Here is a 14,913-nt window from a genome sequence, read left to right as displayed (position 1 = left end):
CTGAGTCTCTATCTGGTTACTTTTGTGACTGCGTGCTTATGCTGTTCCCAACCCCCTTGTATCAATGTAGATAACTCATATAACTCGGGGTTGCTCTGGATACTTATAATGTTATTATTCTCCTCTTCACCGCTGCCACCATTTGTTACTGTTGCCCTTCAGCCTTGGTAATTACCTTACCCTCCCTTCTGGTCTGTGAAACCCCAGCCAAGGATCAGGCCTTCGGTAAACCAAAATAGTATTTATTAAATAACAGAGATAACAAGATTACTTTTCTAATGGTACTTAAGCATATGGTTTCATCTAATCCTGTGACACTTGACTTATCATTAACTAGAACTCCCACTCTCTCTTTCTCCACACTCTCCTGACATCCACCACCTAACACCCACCAAACACCTCTCAAACAACCCACCCAGATTCAACTGTCATTCTTCCATTTATACTCTCAGCCATTCAAATGCTCAGCCAATCATCCAGCATTCTACTGCTCATCTACTCCCCCCTCCTCTTTCATTCCACTTACCATGTATCTTCTATACAAACAGCACTTACCATATTTACATTAATACAGGAACATCACATATATCGCCCCATACCCCAAGCTCTCTGGGCAGTTTACAACATTTAATTTAACAGCAAAGTTGCCATCTCAGGTTCTCTGCTCCTTTAGGGGGGGATAAAAACCCAAAGAAATCTTAAGTGGACTTTAAATTGTAATAAATACCAAGAAGGAAACTACATAAGACCGCCAAGTGATCAATTCTTTATCCTTCTTTTCCAACTATTCTCTGGGCGGTCTCCACCCTTTATTTGATTTCTTTTGGGTTGCATATCTCCTGTTCTCAGAAAACAGAATTGTCTTATATTTGGTCACACTAATCTTCCCTCACCCCCAAAGTGGAGTGCCATAGCAGTGAATGTCAGCCCATGGATGAACATAAGAAGGTAAAAGCTCTTCTGGATCAGACCAAGATCCATCTAGGCCCCAGTTGCACTATACCCTTATAGCATCCCCCTTAAAGGCTTCCCCCAAAGATTCCTGGGAATTGTCATTTGTTAAAGATGGAAAAAATTGTTAGGAGATCCCTGTTCTCCTCACAGATCTGTCATTCCCAGAGCGGTTTAACAATCAATCCGTCTTCCCAGGGAACTCTGAGAATTATAGGTCTTTGAGATGAATAGGAATCTTCTAACAACTCTCATCACCCTTCACAAACTACACTTTCCAAGATTCTTTGGGGGAAGCTGTGACTATCTAAAGTGGTCTAAAAGCTCTTTAAAAGTATGGTGTGGATGGAGCCCTAGTCCAACGTCTTTCTCACAGTCGCCAGCCAGAAACTTCCAGGAACTTCCAGGAAGCTGGTCATGAGTGCAGTGTTGTTGCTGCTGCTGCTGCTGATTGTTCTTACAAATGACAGGCCATAAATCACCCCCACATTGACATTCCAGTGCCTGGGAGAACAGGAATGTCTTTGCCTGCCTAAAAACTGACAATGTTGGTTTTCAGGCATGCTTTTTGGGGGACAGCATTCCACAATTGGGAAGCCACCACTAAAAAGGCCTGTTCTGTTGCTGCCACCCTTTGCACCTCCCTCTGAGGAGGCACATGGAGAAAGGCCTGTCATGATTATCGTAGGGTCCAGTTAGGTTTATATGGGGAGAGTTCCTTGAGGTACTGGAGTATTGAGCTGAATAAGGTTTTATAGGTCAAAACAAGCAATCTGAACTGAGCCCAGAAATCAATTGGAAGCCAGTGCAGTCAAGCCAGGACTGGTGTTAATTGCTTGGACCTCCTGTTCCCAGTCAGTCATCCAGCTGCCAATTTCTGCACCAGCTGCAGTTTCTGATCCATCTTCAGAGGCAGCCTCACATACAGTGTATTGCAGTAATCTACCTAGAGTTTACCAAAGCATAGACAACAGAAACTAGACTATCCCTATCCAGATAGGGTAGCAGGTGAGCCACCAGCTGAAGCTATGGAACATACGAAGCTGGCTTATACTGAGTCAGACTCACTGGTCCATCTAGCTCAATACTTTCTACACTGACTGGCAGAAGCTCTCCAGGGTTTCAGGTAGGAGTCTCTCCCAGCCCCACCTGGGGCTTACGGGGATTGAGCATGAGACCTTCTGCATGCAAAGCAGATGCTCTACCATTGAGCTATGCCCCTTCCCCATTGTTAAATTCTCTCCAGCAATTGGTATTGAGCCTGGGGGTTGCATGTAGCCATTGATACACTTATCTTCCAGAGTTTGAACAATTCCTTTTTAAAGGCATATAAGCTAGTGGCCATCACCATAATATGGGCTTGTAGTGTTAGTCCTTATGGGACTCAGGATTCTCCAACTGCTTGAGCTTGGAGTACAGAGATCACAGGAGAGCATCAGCCGAGACCTCTTCAATTCCAGGAAGGCAAAGAAGCAGAGAAACAAGCTAAGCATCATTTGAGGACCTGCAAATACTGAACTGTGCCCTGCTCCATCTGCAGGCTTACCTGGTAGCAGCTGCAGGCAGCTGGGAGACCACCCTTCTAAATGTCCTGGAGCACCCAATGTAGTGTCCCTTTAGGCCATTGTGGGGAATTTAACCTTAAATATCTATTTGAGGGACACCACACTGTGTTTGTAGGATGGGGTGGGGAACCTGTGGCCCTCCAGATGTTGTTGGACTCCAAGTCCAGCCATCCCTGACCATTGGACATGCTGTCTGGGGCTGATGGGAGTCGGAGTCCTAAAACATATGGAGGGCCAAAGGTTCCCCATCCCTATTGCAGGAAATGAAAATGCAACACCCAAAAGGGGGCTGCCAGTTTTGTTTCTCACAATGCTCCAAAGCAATGTTACATCAGGCGCTCAGTAACATTGTAGTCAATTTTAAATGGCAGTTTCCCAAATCCAGCAGCCTGGCACAGGGCAGGTGTGAGCCTTTGTGGGGCCCTGCCAGGATAGTGGGGCCCTAACAGCTGCCCAAGGATGCCAGGTGCTGACAGTGATTCCGTTCAGGCAGCATATATACACACTTCATAGGCAGTTAGTTCTGATAAACCCACCCTTCCTTAGGCATCTTCTCTTAAATATTTGACCTGAATCTTCATGCTGCAACCCATTATGATGAACTTTTAGTTGAAGGTGCTTCTCTACTAGAGCTTCTGAGTACCAAAAAGATCTTGGCCCTTCATGTAAACCAGTTTGATGAGAAAGAAGACTTATACACCTTAGATCTAGGACAAGAGGTGAATCTTACTCTCATGCACTGAGAGGATAGATAATTTTAAAGCAGCTGTGATTTGTATTATTGCTTGTTGCCCTTTTTCATTTTGGTGCATATGGCGACCATGGCATGGAGGCTGCCTCTGCTGGAGTTAACAGGGAGGGGGTCCAAAGGAGACCACAGTGGGTTCAATGCCTGGTTTCCCCACACACACACTCTTTGTTTCAAGAGATGGTCTGCAGAATATAACCAGCTTGTTGCAACTGCCTTCTGCTATTTTTGCACAGATTATATTAAAGTTCACTGTTCTTATATCAGCATCCTGTGTCATTTATCCAAGGGATTCAGTGTCAACGTTAAAGCTGTGCCGATGAATTCAGGAGCATTGCAAAGTGCTGCTGTCTTCCCATGAGGCTGGCTGGATCCTTTCCTTGCTGTCACTTGACTTCACTGCCATACATCTGTGGGACGTGATTAAAGGCAATAAAGATGAGAATGCCCTTGGCTCTATACTGCCAGCTTGCTGTCAGAACATTTCCATTCCTAGAAAACGTAGCATCCCATTTTCCCCACCCCCCTGAAACACCAAGTGCTTTTCAGCCCAGCATTGACAGCCAGTGCACCAGGATGTTCAAGATACACATGAGCACCAACCCTGGATTTTCAGTGCTGAAGCATTGGCAGTGTAGGAAATACACTTACACCTTACCAAGCCGGAACATAGGAAGCTGTCCTCTACTGAATCAGACCATTGGTCCATCTAGCTCAGTATTATCAACACTGGCTCGCAGCAGCTCTCTCGGATTTCAGGCAGGAGTCTCTTCCAGCCCTACCTGGAAATGCCGGGGATAGAACCTGGGACCTTCTGCATGCAAGGCAGGTGCTCTGTGACTGAGCTACAGCCCTTCCCCGAGGCCCTTCCCTGAAGAATCCATAAATTCTGCAGAAGTAAATAGTCATCCAGCAATTATCACCAGTGTGTTAGGATTTTTTTCCTCCTCAATACATAAAGCAGAGCAGATATGAGTGGCAACATGGCATTCTGCTTGAACCAAAATGACAAATAGTCCCATTGTTTCCATGTGGTTCCTTTTGCCTTAGTACACACAGTGGCTAGAACTTATGCATAGGAAGTTGACTTGATGCATAGGGAAAGCCAGACCATCGGTCAACCCACCCCAACAATGTCTTTTCCAAGGATGAGGAACCTGTGGCCCTCCAGGTATTCTTGGACTCCATCTCCCATCAGCCCCAGCCAGCATGGCCAATGGCCAGGGGTGATGGGAGTTACAGTAGAACAACATGTGGAAGACCACACTTTTGCTATTCCTGGACTATTCTGACTTAAGTGGCTCTTTAAGGTGTCAGGCAAAAGTCTTTCCTTTCATGTGCTACCAAATCCTTTGAGCTGAAAATGACGGGAATTGAACCTGGCACCTTCTGCATCCAAAAAGTGTTCTGCCACTGAGCTGTGGCTGTGCTTCAAAATGAATCGACCCTCATAGGATGCTGCCTTATCTAGCCCAGTACTGTCTACTCTAGCAGCAGATCTCAGGCAAGGTAGGGTTTTTCCCCATCAACCAATACCTTATCTCTTTCTTTTTCCTAGAAATTACCAGGGATTCAACCTGTGGCCTCCTGCATGAAAGGCATGTGCTTGGCCAGTGAGCTATGGTCTTGTCATCTTACAACACTTCAAGCTTTGATTAATAATTACTAATATCTTGCCATATATTTATTCATTTTCTTCTTCTAGTTATACCCCAGGGTTGGGTAGTTGTTGTTTTTTAGTTTTTAAATTTGTTTTAAGTAAATATGCTATTTACAATCAATCTGATAGATGTGTACATACACATAAACCAAGTTACCAGGTGTAAAAGCAAACACTAAACTTTTGTGACATAATCCAACAAGGTATATAGATACCATAACGTTCCCTGCAATGTATCTGGGCTTGCATTATATTGTACCTTGTTATACCAATAAATAATGAAAACACTCAATTTCTCTGGAAAAAAATATTACCAAGTTGTCTACCTTCTCTGACTCTTACCATATCCATTAACTTAACCATGCAAGTGATATCCCATATCTTAATAATCCATTCTAACAAAGTTGGTGTTCTCATTTTCTTCCACTTATAATTATTCAGGCAGCAATTAGTAAATGTTGAACTAATTCTCTATCCACTGCTAACACTGTACCTAGAATGTAACCAAATAACGTAATGAAAGATTCATCAGCAGTCTGTAACCTTTAATTATTTCAGTTTCTCTTATTATATTGGCCCAATATTTCTCAATCTTCAGACGAGCTCCCAAAATATGATACAACCCAGCATTAGTTGCTTTGCATATCTAACTTAAGTAACTAGCTGTGCTACAAATACAGCTCAGATGCAGTGGTGTTAAATATAAATAACTGAAACCCTTTCTGAAACCTCTGAAAGACCCCTCCTTAGAAAGCCACTACCAGCAGGGATGGATGAAACCCTGTTTCTGTTTCTCTCTGTTTCTCTTTTTTTCCCCATAAAAATTTGTAAGCATTTTCATGCGCATTTTGTCTAATACACAGATTTTTGTATGCAACTTTGCCTTTTAAAAAATCACAATTTTTCAAGCAATTTCCCCTAACATAATGCACTTTTCTATGCTGTTTTCACTAATACATGTATTCTTATGCACACTAGGGTAGTCTATGCATTTTTGCACACATTTTTCAGTTGGAGAACTGCATTACAAAATTTAGAGAAGTGCAAATTTCAAACAATGGCTGCATTTCCGTTCACCTATTGTTTTAGGAAGTACAGACTATTTAGGTTTGTATTAAAATGCAAAGCGAACTAAATTTCTCTCTTTCTGCCAGTCAGTCCTGACAATCCTGAGCTACATGGACCAGTAGTCTCACTCAGTGTGAGATAGATAATAATAATGATGGTGGTGGTTATTATTCCTGTCTCTTGCATTCCTACCACCTCCTCCTGGGTAGCAGTTTGGTGGGAATCCTACGAGAAATGGCGCCATCTAAAATATGTCAGGCAACCCCAAATATCATTTTCCCCCAAAGTCTGTTTGTTGTATCTACATGGTTTTAATGCTACTAATCCTATGTAAATTGTCCGCCACTGCTGACGGCAAAGAGGAGATAAAAAGGCTGGCGACATTACCCATCATTAGAATAAGAATCCTGTATTCCTCACAGGCGAGATGCACATAATTAGAAATTAGAAAAAGGTCAGATCTCACCATTATCAACTCAATCAGCTGCTGAGTGCCACACAGTCAATTAATTCAGCATCTGTATTTTTTACAACCCCGCGCACGTATTCCATCGGACTGTAACTCTTTATCTGGACAGATATACTGCTCAGCGAAGCAGGGACATAAAATGAGAGACCCCAAGCAAATGAGCTGAGATAATTGAGAGATTTATTTTACATACATATACACACGCAACACACACACACGCACACACATATATACGTATATGTCAAGTCTTCTTGCCTTTGCCCTTGAATGCTGACTTTCAGGGAAGTAGATTGTTGGATGGACACAGAGTATTATTATTATTATCATCATCATCGTTGTTGTTGTTATGCCCCTTCCTTGAAGGAGCTCAGGATAGCATTCATGGTTCTGCCCTATTTCATCCTCACAACAACATTGTGAGGTAGGATAGATTGAAGGATGAGTTTCCATGGCTAATGTGAATCCTGATCTCGCCAATCCAGGACTCACTCCTCTATTACAATGGTTCTCTTTTAACTTTTGGAGTTTCCCATCTAACTAAAGTGGCTAACAAGTTATCAAAGGATAGTATTCAACAATAGCCCTATTCAGAGTAGGCCCATTAAAGTTAATGGACATGACAAATTTATTTATTATTAAATTTATATACAGTAAGGGCCTGCTTGTTGGCGCCCCGCTTTTCGGCATTCCACTAATACGGCGGTGCCAGCAGGGTGATCAGCTGTAGTGCAGGGAGCTCCAGCCACCGCGCTCCAGCTGACAGGGATCAGCTGGAGTGCGTCAGCTCCCTGTGCTCCAGCTGGAGTGCGTGATCAGCTGCAGCATTGGGAGCTTGCACGCTTGAGTTGATCTCTGTCAGCTGTAGCGCGGGGTGCTCGCATGCTCCAGCTGATCACTGTCAGATGGAGCGCACCAGCTGGAGCTCCCTCCACTACAGCTGATCACGCAATCAGCTATAGGGCGGGGAGCTCCCACACTACAGCTGAGTAGGGCCCTGTGACGCCCTTCCCTGGCTCTCCCTGTCAGGTTCCTACCTGCTCGTGGTTACTGCCTGTCTCTAGGCACCACCAGGGACTCCACCAGTCCGGACCGCTCTCTCTTATGGTTTCTCTCCCCGCTCTAGCACAGATCTCAACAGATCCCCCTGCTAGGCAGCACCACCAGTCACGTCCTATAACCCGTATTCCTAGAGACTCTGCCTGAGTCTCCCTCAATTAGGTTACCTCTGTGACTGCGTGCTTAAGCTGTTCCAATCCCTTTTATTTACTCAGACTGCTTATAATTCTGGTTTGCTCTGAATACTTGTGGTGTTATATTTCCCTTCCCCCGCTGCCACCATTTGCCACTCTTCAGCCTTGGTTATTTACCTCACCCTCCCTTCTGGTCTGTGAAACCCCAGCCAAGGATCAGGCCTCTGGTAAACCAAATTAAGTATTTATTAAATAACACAGAGAACAAGATTAACAAGATTTCTTCATAAGGCACATAAGCATATGGTTTTATCTAATACTAATCCAAACTCCACCCCCCTCCTTCTCCACGCTCTCCTGACAAACAAGTCTCTCAAACCCACCAAAGCAACCCACTCCCTTTCATCACCTCCTAGATTCCACTGTCATTCTTCCTTTTATACTGTCAGCCATTTTAAACATTCAGCCAATCATCCAGCATTCTACTGCCCATTCATTCCCCCTTCCTCTTTCATTCTACTTACCATGTATCTCCTATACAAACAACACTTACCATATATACACTAATAGAGGAACATCACAGGCCCCACTTTCCGGTGGTTCTTGCTTTTCAGTGGGGGCCTGGAACAGAATCTGCTGTTTTGAGTGGGGCAGTACTATACTGCTCTTCCTCCTGAAGGAGACCAGGGTTGTTACTTAGGTTCATTCATTTCTGAGGGTCTAATCTGAGTAGGACTAGCATTGACTATAACCTTTAATAATTATTTTATATAAATTGTTGTATTTTGAAACTGCCACTCCCTCATGTTAAGTTTGACAGCTTGTCAGATTTGATGGGCAGAAGAAGAGAGATGGGATTTCCCTTCCCACAACTTGACAGCTGCCTTCAGAAGGAGAGGATGGAAATCTCTCCCTTCCTGCTCCATGATGCCCCTGTCACTGATAGATGGGCTGCTCAAGTTTAAGAAATGGTAGGCAGACCTTACCCTTACTGTGATGTCCCCAAGAGGAACATTGTATGTTTTCCCATTGGGATGAATGGCAGACAAATTTGTATAAAAGCAAAGCAAAGGGTGTGCTCATGAATGCTGTGGGAGGATGGATCCAATGGCAGTTGGTGGCTCCATGTCAATGGGGAGTGAAATCCGCTGAACCATTTCAGCTTGTTAGACAGCTCCTTGAAAGTTCAGACTAAAACCTGGAATGGATTCCACTGCCTCACTGATATGGAGCCACCTGCTGCTGCTGGGTGGATTGCTACCTTTGGTCATCCCACAAAATGGTTCCCTGTGAGGTTGTCAGACTACAGCTCCCATCATCCCTAACCATTGGCCAGGATGGATGGGGCTATAGTTCAAAATATCTGGATGGCACCAGATTGCCAGGCTGCCATAAGACAAGTTGGGATAGGGGAGAAATTCAATTCAGTTCTCATATAAAGAGGAATCTATCAAATTAGCACTTTCTGAAACAATATAAGAACCAAAACAGGGCATCCTTCAAAATTTGTTCTTATCCGAATTTTGCGATGTAATTCTCCAACCAAACAATGGTTACAAAAATGCATACATTAGTGGAAAGTGCTCACAAAAACAAATATCTTTGTGAAAATATGCAAAAATACATTAGATTATGAGAAATTGCTTGGAAAAATGTGTATGTTAGTAAAAACTGTATACAAAAATGTGCTTATTAGAGGAAATTCACACTAAAAGGCTGAAGAATTTTCATGAAATGCAAAGAACTGAATTTAAGATTGGAAAAATGAGAAACCAAGAGAACTGAAATTGACAGATCCTTCCATCCCTAATGGCTGCTATAGTGCGAAATATCTGGATGCACCAGATTGGGAAAGACAGCTGTAAGGCAACCAGTTTTTGAGGAAGGAGAATTGTGTGACCACGTGTCCTATTTTACTGAGGATAGTCCCCTATTTTGAAGGGATTTGAGTGCACAATTTTCTACTTGAAGTTTCCCTCTATTGGAGGACTGCCCACTCCAACTCTGGTTCAAAGATAAGGAACCATAAAAAGGGAAAGCAGGAATGTTGAAGTTACCCATCAGTTGTTAGCAGCACCTGGTCAGCAGTCTGAGCAGGCTCATAAGTCCCTAGTGTCTTGCCCTCTGTTGAGATATATTGTATTTCTATTTACATCACAGTAATTGTAACTAAAGGTGTGTCTATACATATAAATAAATATACACAGATTTTATACAAATTTTGTTCTTTTTTTGTGATGCAAATCCTATTGTTTTGGCAACGCATAATTTTGCAACCTAAAGGGGAGTCAATGAATTGAAGGCATATTGCCTCTGCAATAGGGTCCTCACCTGTGAAATGCCATGGATCTTTAATGATTGTATAGGTTTTGGTGTATATAGGGAGACAGATAGATAAAAATATAGGATTGCGTCCAATTAACTTCTGCTCAGAGCAGACCCATTGAAATTCATGGAACTAAGTCGTGTCAATTTCAGTGGGTCTACTCTGAGAATGATTAGCATTGGATGCAACCCATAGAAGACAGATCTACCAACATGTAGGAATGCCAAACTTTTTGTGTGTACACACTGAAATAACCAGTGTGGCCATGGGATCCACTGATTACCAATTTGCTACCGGGCCAGGTTCAAGGTTCTCATGTTAATTTACAAAGTCCTAAACAACTTGAGCCTAAAGTATCTTCAGGACGACCTGAATCTTTACACTCTGCCTCAATCACTGAGATTTTCTGATGGGGCACTTTTGGTGGTCCCACATGCACCTGAGGTTCACCTGGCCTTTACCAGGAGCCGAGCCTTTACCATCACAGGCCCTGCCCTGTGGAACAACTTGACAACAGAGGTGATCTTTTTTATGAAAGTGTGGTTTATAAATATTTACATAAGTTTTAAAAAATGATTCTTGGAGCTGGCCCAAAGCCCCATAGTCACTATTTCCTGCTTTACACTGAATCACGAGTCCATACACCCTTCCCAATAAAAAAATGGCGTCCCTGCTATCAAGGTTTCCCTAGGAAAGACCCAGTCAGCAGCACAGCTCCTGCATTCTGTCCAAAGCATCGCAGTTCACCCTGTCTGTGTAGCTTTGCTCCTTCCTTACATCCATAAAAATGACAATGAAGAATGATGCGCAGAAGTGCGTCAACAGTCCACATTCAAGGGACAAGCCTCATCCAAGCTGCAGCTGCAACTGACTCCCAGGGGTTGGTAGTGAGGGACTGAGGGCAGTGTCAACACTTGAATCTCAAGAATTCTCTAGAGTAGATGGGGGAAGCAGGAGGAATTTGCCCCCTATCTGCCCCTGGATCACTACGCTTCTGATTAACCTTTCTTTTTGCTGTGTCCCCTCTCCCCAATTCGTGCCTTTTTCTCCTGCCTTACTGTTGTCTTTGTGATTTGGTTTGGAAAGCCTTCACAGTGCTTTAGGTGAGAGAAATGCCTCTGTATCGACAGGTCATCCTCACTAGGCTCTCGATGCTTTCAGAGCTGTTGCTGCTGCTGTTTGTATCCCTGACTGAGTGTAGACATTTGTTGGCAAAGAGCAAAAATGGACATCCCTATTAGTCAGATGTCTGAAGGTTCCTTCCCCAATTGTGCCATGGCAAGCTCCTTAGCTGAATGGAAGGCAAGCCCGAGTCAATTTGCATAGTCATCCTACCCATGAGTAGCCTGTGACTAATAGTTTGTAAAGGTGGCCACTAAAATTAGCAAGCTGAAAAAGTGCATTGAAATTTAAAGACTTTGTTGCATAAAAAACCAGATTTATTGCCCTGCGGTGAATAGCTAAGATTTCATATATTATTCAAGATTTCGAGCTGGGGCTGTAAAACGTACAGTCTCAGTTCCATGCATGGAATGTTTTATGTGTAAATTTTTTAACATTTATGGGGTATATTTTACTGAGGCCAAGGCTTTGCTCAAGGGAGAGCTTACAGGCATGTTTCCACTCTCCAGTCTCGTTAGGAAGAGTGGCCACCTGAGAATAATCTGGCACACTTTTGCATAGAACACTTACAGCTAGATTCCCAAAGCATTCCAGGAATGAAATGCCAAGTTTTGCAAATGGAGCTTCTGGTGCTTTTACCTGCTTAGGTAATAGCAGCATCTATTATAAGACACAGACATGGCAAATAGTTCCGATTTAATGGAAAACCATGGTTTCCTGGTACACAAGTCATAAAGAGCATACTCTCCGCTCCCCTTTTGTGTGCCAAAAATATTTACTTCCAGTTTTAAACTAAGTGCAGTTCCCCCAAGATGTCCAAACTCAGGAAAGGAAGCATGGTTGTTTTAAACTATGGTTTAAGAACAAGGCAAAGTCAGAAACTGTGATTTGATCCTTGCTTGCTCTAACTGGCCAGAATTTAAACCAAGGTTGACTAGCCTGCAGGCTGTACCTGGCTCTCCAAAAGGATGTTGTCGTTCCCCCAATTTATTTTAAAACTAATGGCTACTCTCATTGGTCCCCCACAATGATGTCTTGATACCAAAAGGGTTTTTGTGACCCCCCCAAGGCCCCTAATTTTTTTTAAAAAAATGTTTTAATAATACTTTTTACTGACTGATCCCATGCTTGCAAATCTATTGCTGAGAATGGATCAGATTGCTGTCATGGTCATTTTGACTAGGGTCCAAAGTGCTAACCGAAGTGCCTTCAAAAGCTTGGGCATCCCCAATGGGATTTTTTGCTTTGGACAGCAGATCCCAATACCATATTGCAAGTTGCTTTCAAAAGTCTCCTCAATGTTAAACGTGGCTTGCTAGATGGCAAGTCCCTTGAGAACACAGAATTAGATGTGTGGATCCTGGCCACAGCATTTTTGAGAACTGGCCCTGTGTCCTCAGACTCAGTTTCATTCAAAGCATCTATATTGTGACTTTCCTAACGTAGAAAGAGAATAATGCTGTGAGTGGTAGTTGTTTTACAACTATGGAGCTGCCTTGCCCTAGATAGCTGCCAAAGCCTGGGCATCTTTTATAAGCACTGTAAGACATTTTTATACAGGGCACCTTTTGGTGGACAATATTTTTACAAATGTGAGGTTTTAGTCTAGTAGTTTGGTGGTGGTGTGTGTGTGTGTGTGTGTTTACTTGCCTTGAGCTCTGGTTTTGGGACAGGCCAGCCATTACATTAAATGAAAATATCATCAGTAGTGTTGGCCCAGAAACAGGTGCCAAGACAGATCCATAACATTTTCAATAGGACATTTTCTTTGCAAAGTAAATGATTGAAACATTTAAGGTCATTCCTTCCCAGGAATTCCTTGAATTTCACTTTAAATATTGCTAAATCAATGCATGCATTACTGTGAATGTTTGAAAAGGGATATTGTCAACATTCCTTCCCCCCTGGGATAACATTCTTAAAGTGGGGTGCCCTATGGAATTCCTGACAAGTAGAGATTCAGCAGGAGTCACCCCTGCTTGTTTTCAGACATCTTCTAAAAACTTTATTTAGACAGACGTTTCAAATCTGAGATTCTTTGCCAACCAGCTCTGACTCATGTGGTTGATGTTTTTATTGCAATGCCGTGTTTTTAGTCTATATGCCACCTGGCAATTTTCAATGAAAGTGCAGTTTATCAATATTTTATATAAATAAATGCACACAAAAACTCATGGAGATATAGACCTTCCCTGCATGTCTATCTCTCCATTAAAATTAGACCCCCCAGCCCAACAAACTGTTGTTTGGTGGGGGTGGGGCATGAGATTTTAATAGGGAGATTGATACACAGGGAGGGTCACCTCTCTGTGTCTACCTCTTCATTAAAATCGAGAAGATATGCTGTTCTCGTCCTGCTACTAGCAGTGCTGGGATCAGGATCTTCAGTGGATCAGGAGCACTGAGGGAAAGGAAAAGATCCATAGTTCCACTGATGATGAATCAGCTAGGCAGCAGGGAAAAGCAGATAAACACTCATTGGGGCTTGGTGGGAGAGCAGGGAAGGGCTGCAGGCAGGCCACGGGCTCCCCTCCCCCAGAATAGATGGTTCTTCAAGTGCCCAAGTCCCACACTGTAGAGGATTTTAAGGGTGAGCAGCATCACTTTGAATTCTGTTTGGAAATGAACCAGGAGCCAGTGGAGCTGTTTTAGCACCTGCAAAATATGATTCCAATGGCCAGTCCTAGTTAGCAGCCTGGTAGCTAAATTTTAAACTGATTACAGTGTCAGATAGCCTGTCTTCCTGACAGGAAGTTTTCAGTGCTTTGGTTCAGCTCATGTCATATTGCCTTTTGAATAGCAGCAGATAGTGATCCCTTAAAAATAGGATAATGGAGACCACACCATACATTTATTCCACTATTATTCCACTTTTATTTATTTTTGATTTATATCCTACCCTTCCTCCCAGCAGGAGCCGACAGTGGCAAACAAAAGCACTAAAATACTTTAAAACATCATAAAAACAGGCTTTAAAATACATTAAAACAAAACATCTTTAACTTTTAACAGCAATGGCTTCCCCCAAAGAATCCTGGGAAGTGAGGATTGTGAAAGGTGCTGAGAGTTGTTAGGATACCCCTATTCCCCTCATAGAGCTACAATTTCAAAAGTTCCCTGGGAAGAGGGACTCACTATTAAACCACTCTGGGAATTGTAGCTCTGTGAGGAGAGTAGGACTCTCCTAACAGCTCTCAGCACCCTTCACAAATTATACTTCCCAGGATGCGAGGGTGCCATGACTGCTTAAAGTGGAATAATAGTGGAATAAATGTGTGGTGTAGGAATAAAGTTCTGACATTACCAAAAACTGTGTCATGCATGACAAACAAGCACTTTCCTCAGTTAAGAGTGTGTGTGTGTGTGTGTGTGTGTGTGTGTGTGTGTGTGTGTGGTGTGTGTGTGTAGTGATATGGTGGGGACTTAACAGTATTAAAAATTGTACCACGTACAACTGTTGCTATACTTATAGAGTACACTAGCTAGAAAACAAGATGAATTTAGATAAACTGAGCTGGTGACCATTTTTCTACTGTGTCATCCTGTGAATTTCACTTTCACCACTACAAAATTGTACAGCTGTTGTAAGTTTCATGACCAGAAATAGCAGAAAAAGCATGTATCTTTGCTTCACTTGCATAATTTTAGCTTCAGAAGTTAATTGTCATTCCAAGGATGGTTGCGCCATTTGACCAAATCTACAGTCACAAACCGTAATTCTCCATGGGGAAGTGGTATGCCAGAATCTACATTGCTATGGAAAGTAGAAATTTTCTAGATTGTTTACTGCAGGGATGGAGAACCTGGGTTCTTC

The 14,913-nt window shown here is 42.9% G+C and overlaps 1 protein-coding gene across 9 annotated transcripts in view; it reads left to right on the top strand.

The window, feature by feature from the left end:
• The window catches only part of PKNOX2 (PBX/knotted 1 homeobox 2), a 467,254-nt gene that overhangs the window by 374,344 nt on the left and 77,997 nt on the right, over positions 1–14,913 (top strand). The gene's annotated exons all lie outside the window — the stretch shown is intronic.

This window comes from Rhineura floridana, chromosome 12 (genome assembly GCF_030035675.1).
Source record: "Rhineura floridana isolate rRhiFlo1 chromosome 12, rRhiFlo1.hap2, whole genome shotgun sequence".
Lineage (NCBI taxonomy): Eukaryota > Metazoa > Chordata > Lepidosauria > Squamata > Rhineuridae > Rhineura > Rhineura floridana.
Note: the sequence above shows the minus strand (reverse complement) of the source record. Positions and strands in the feature narration are given on the sequence as shown.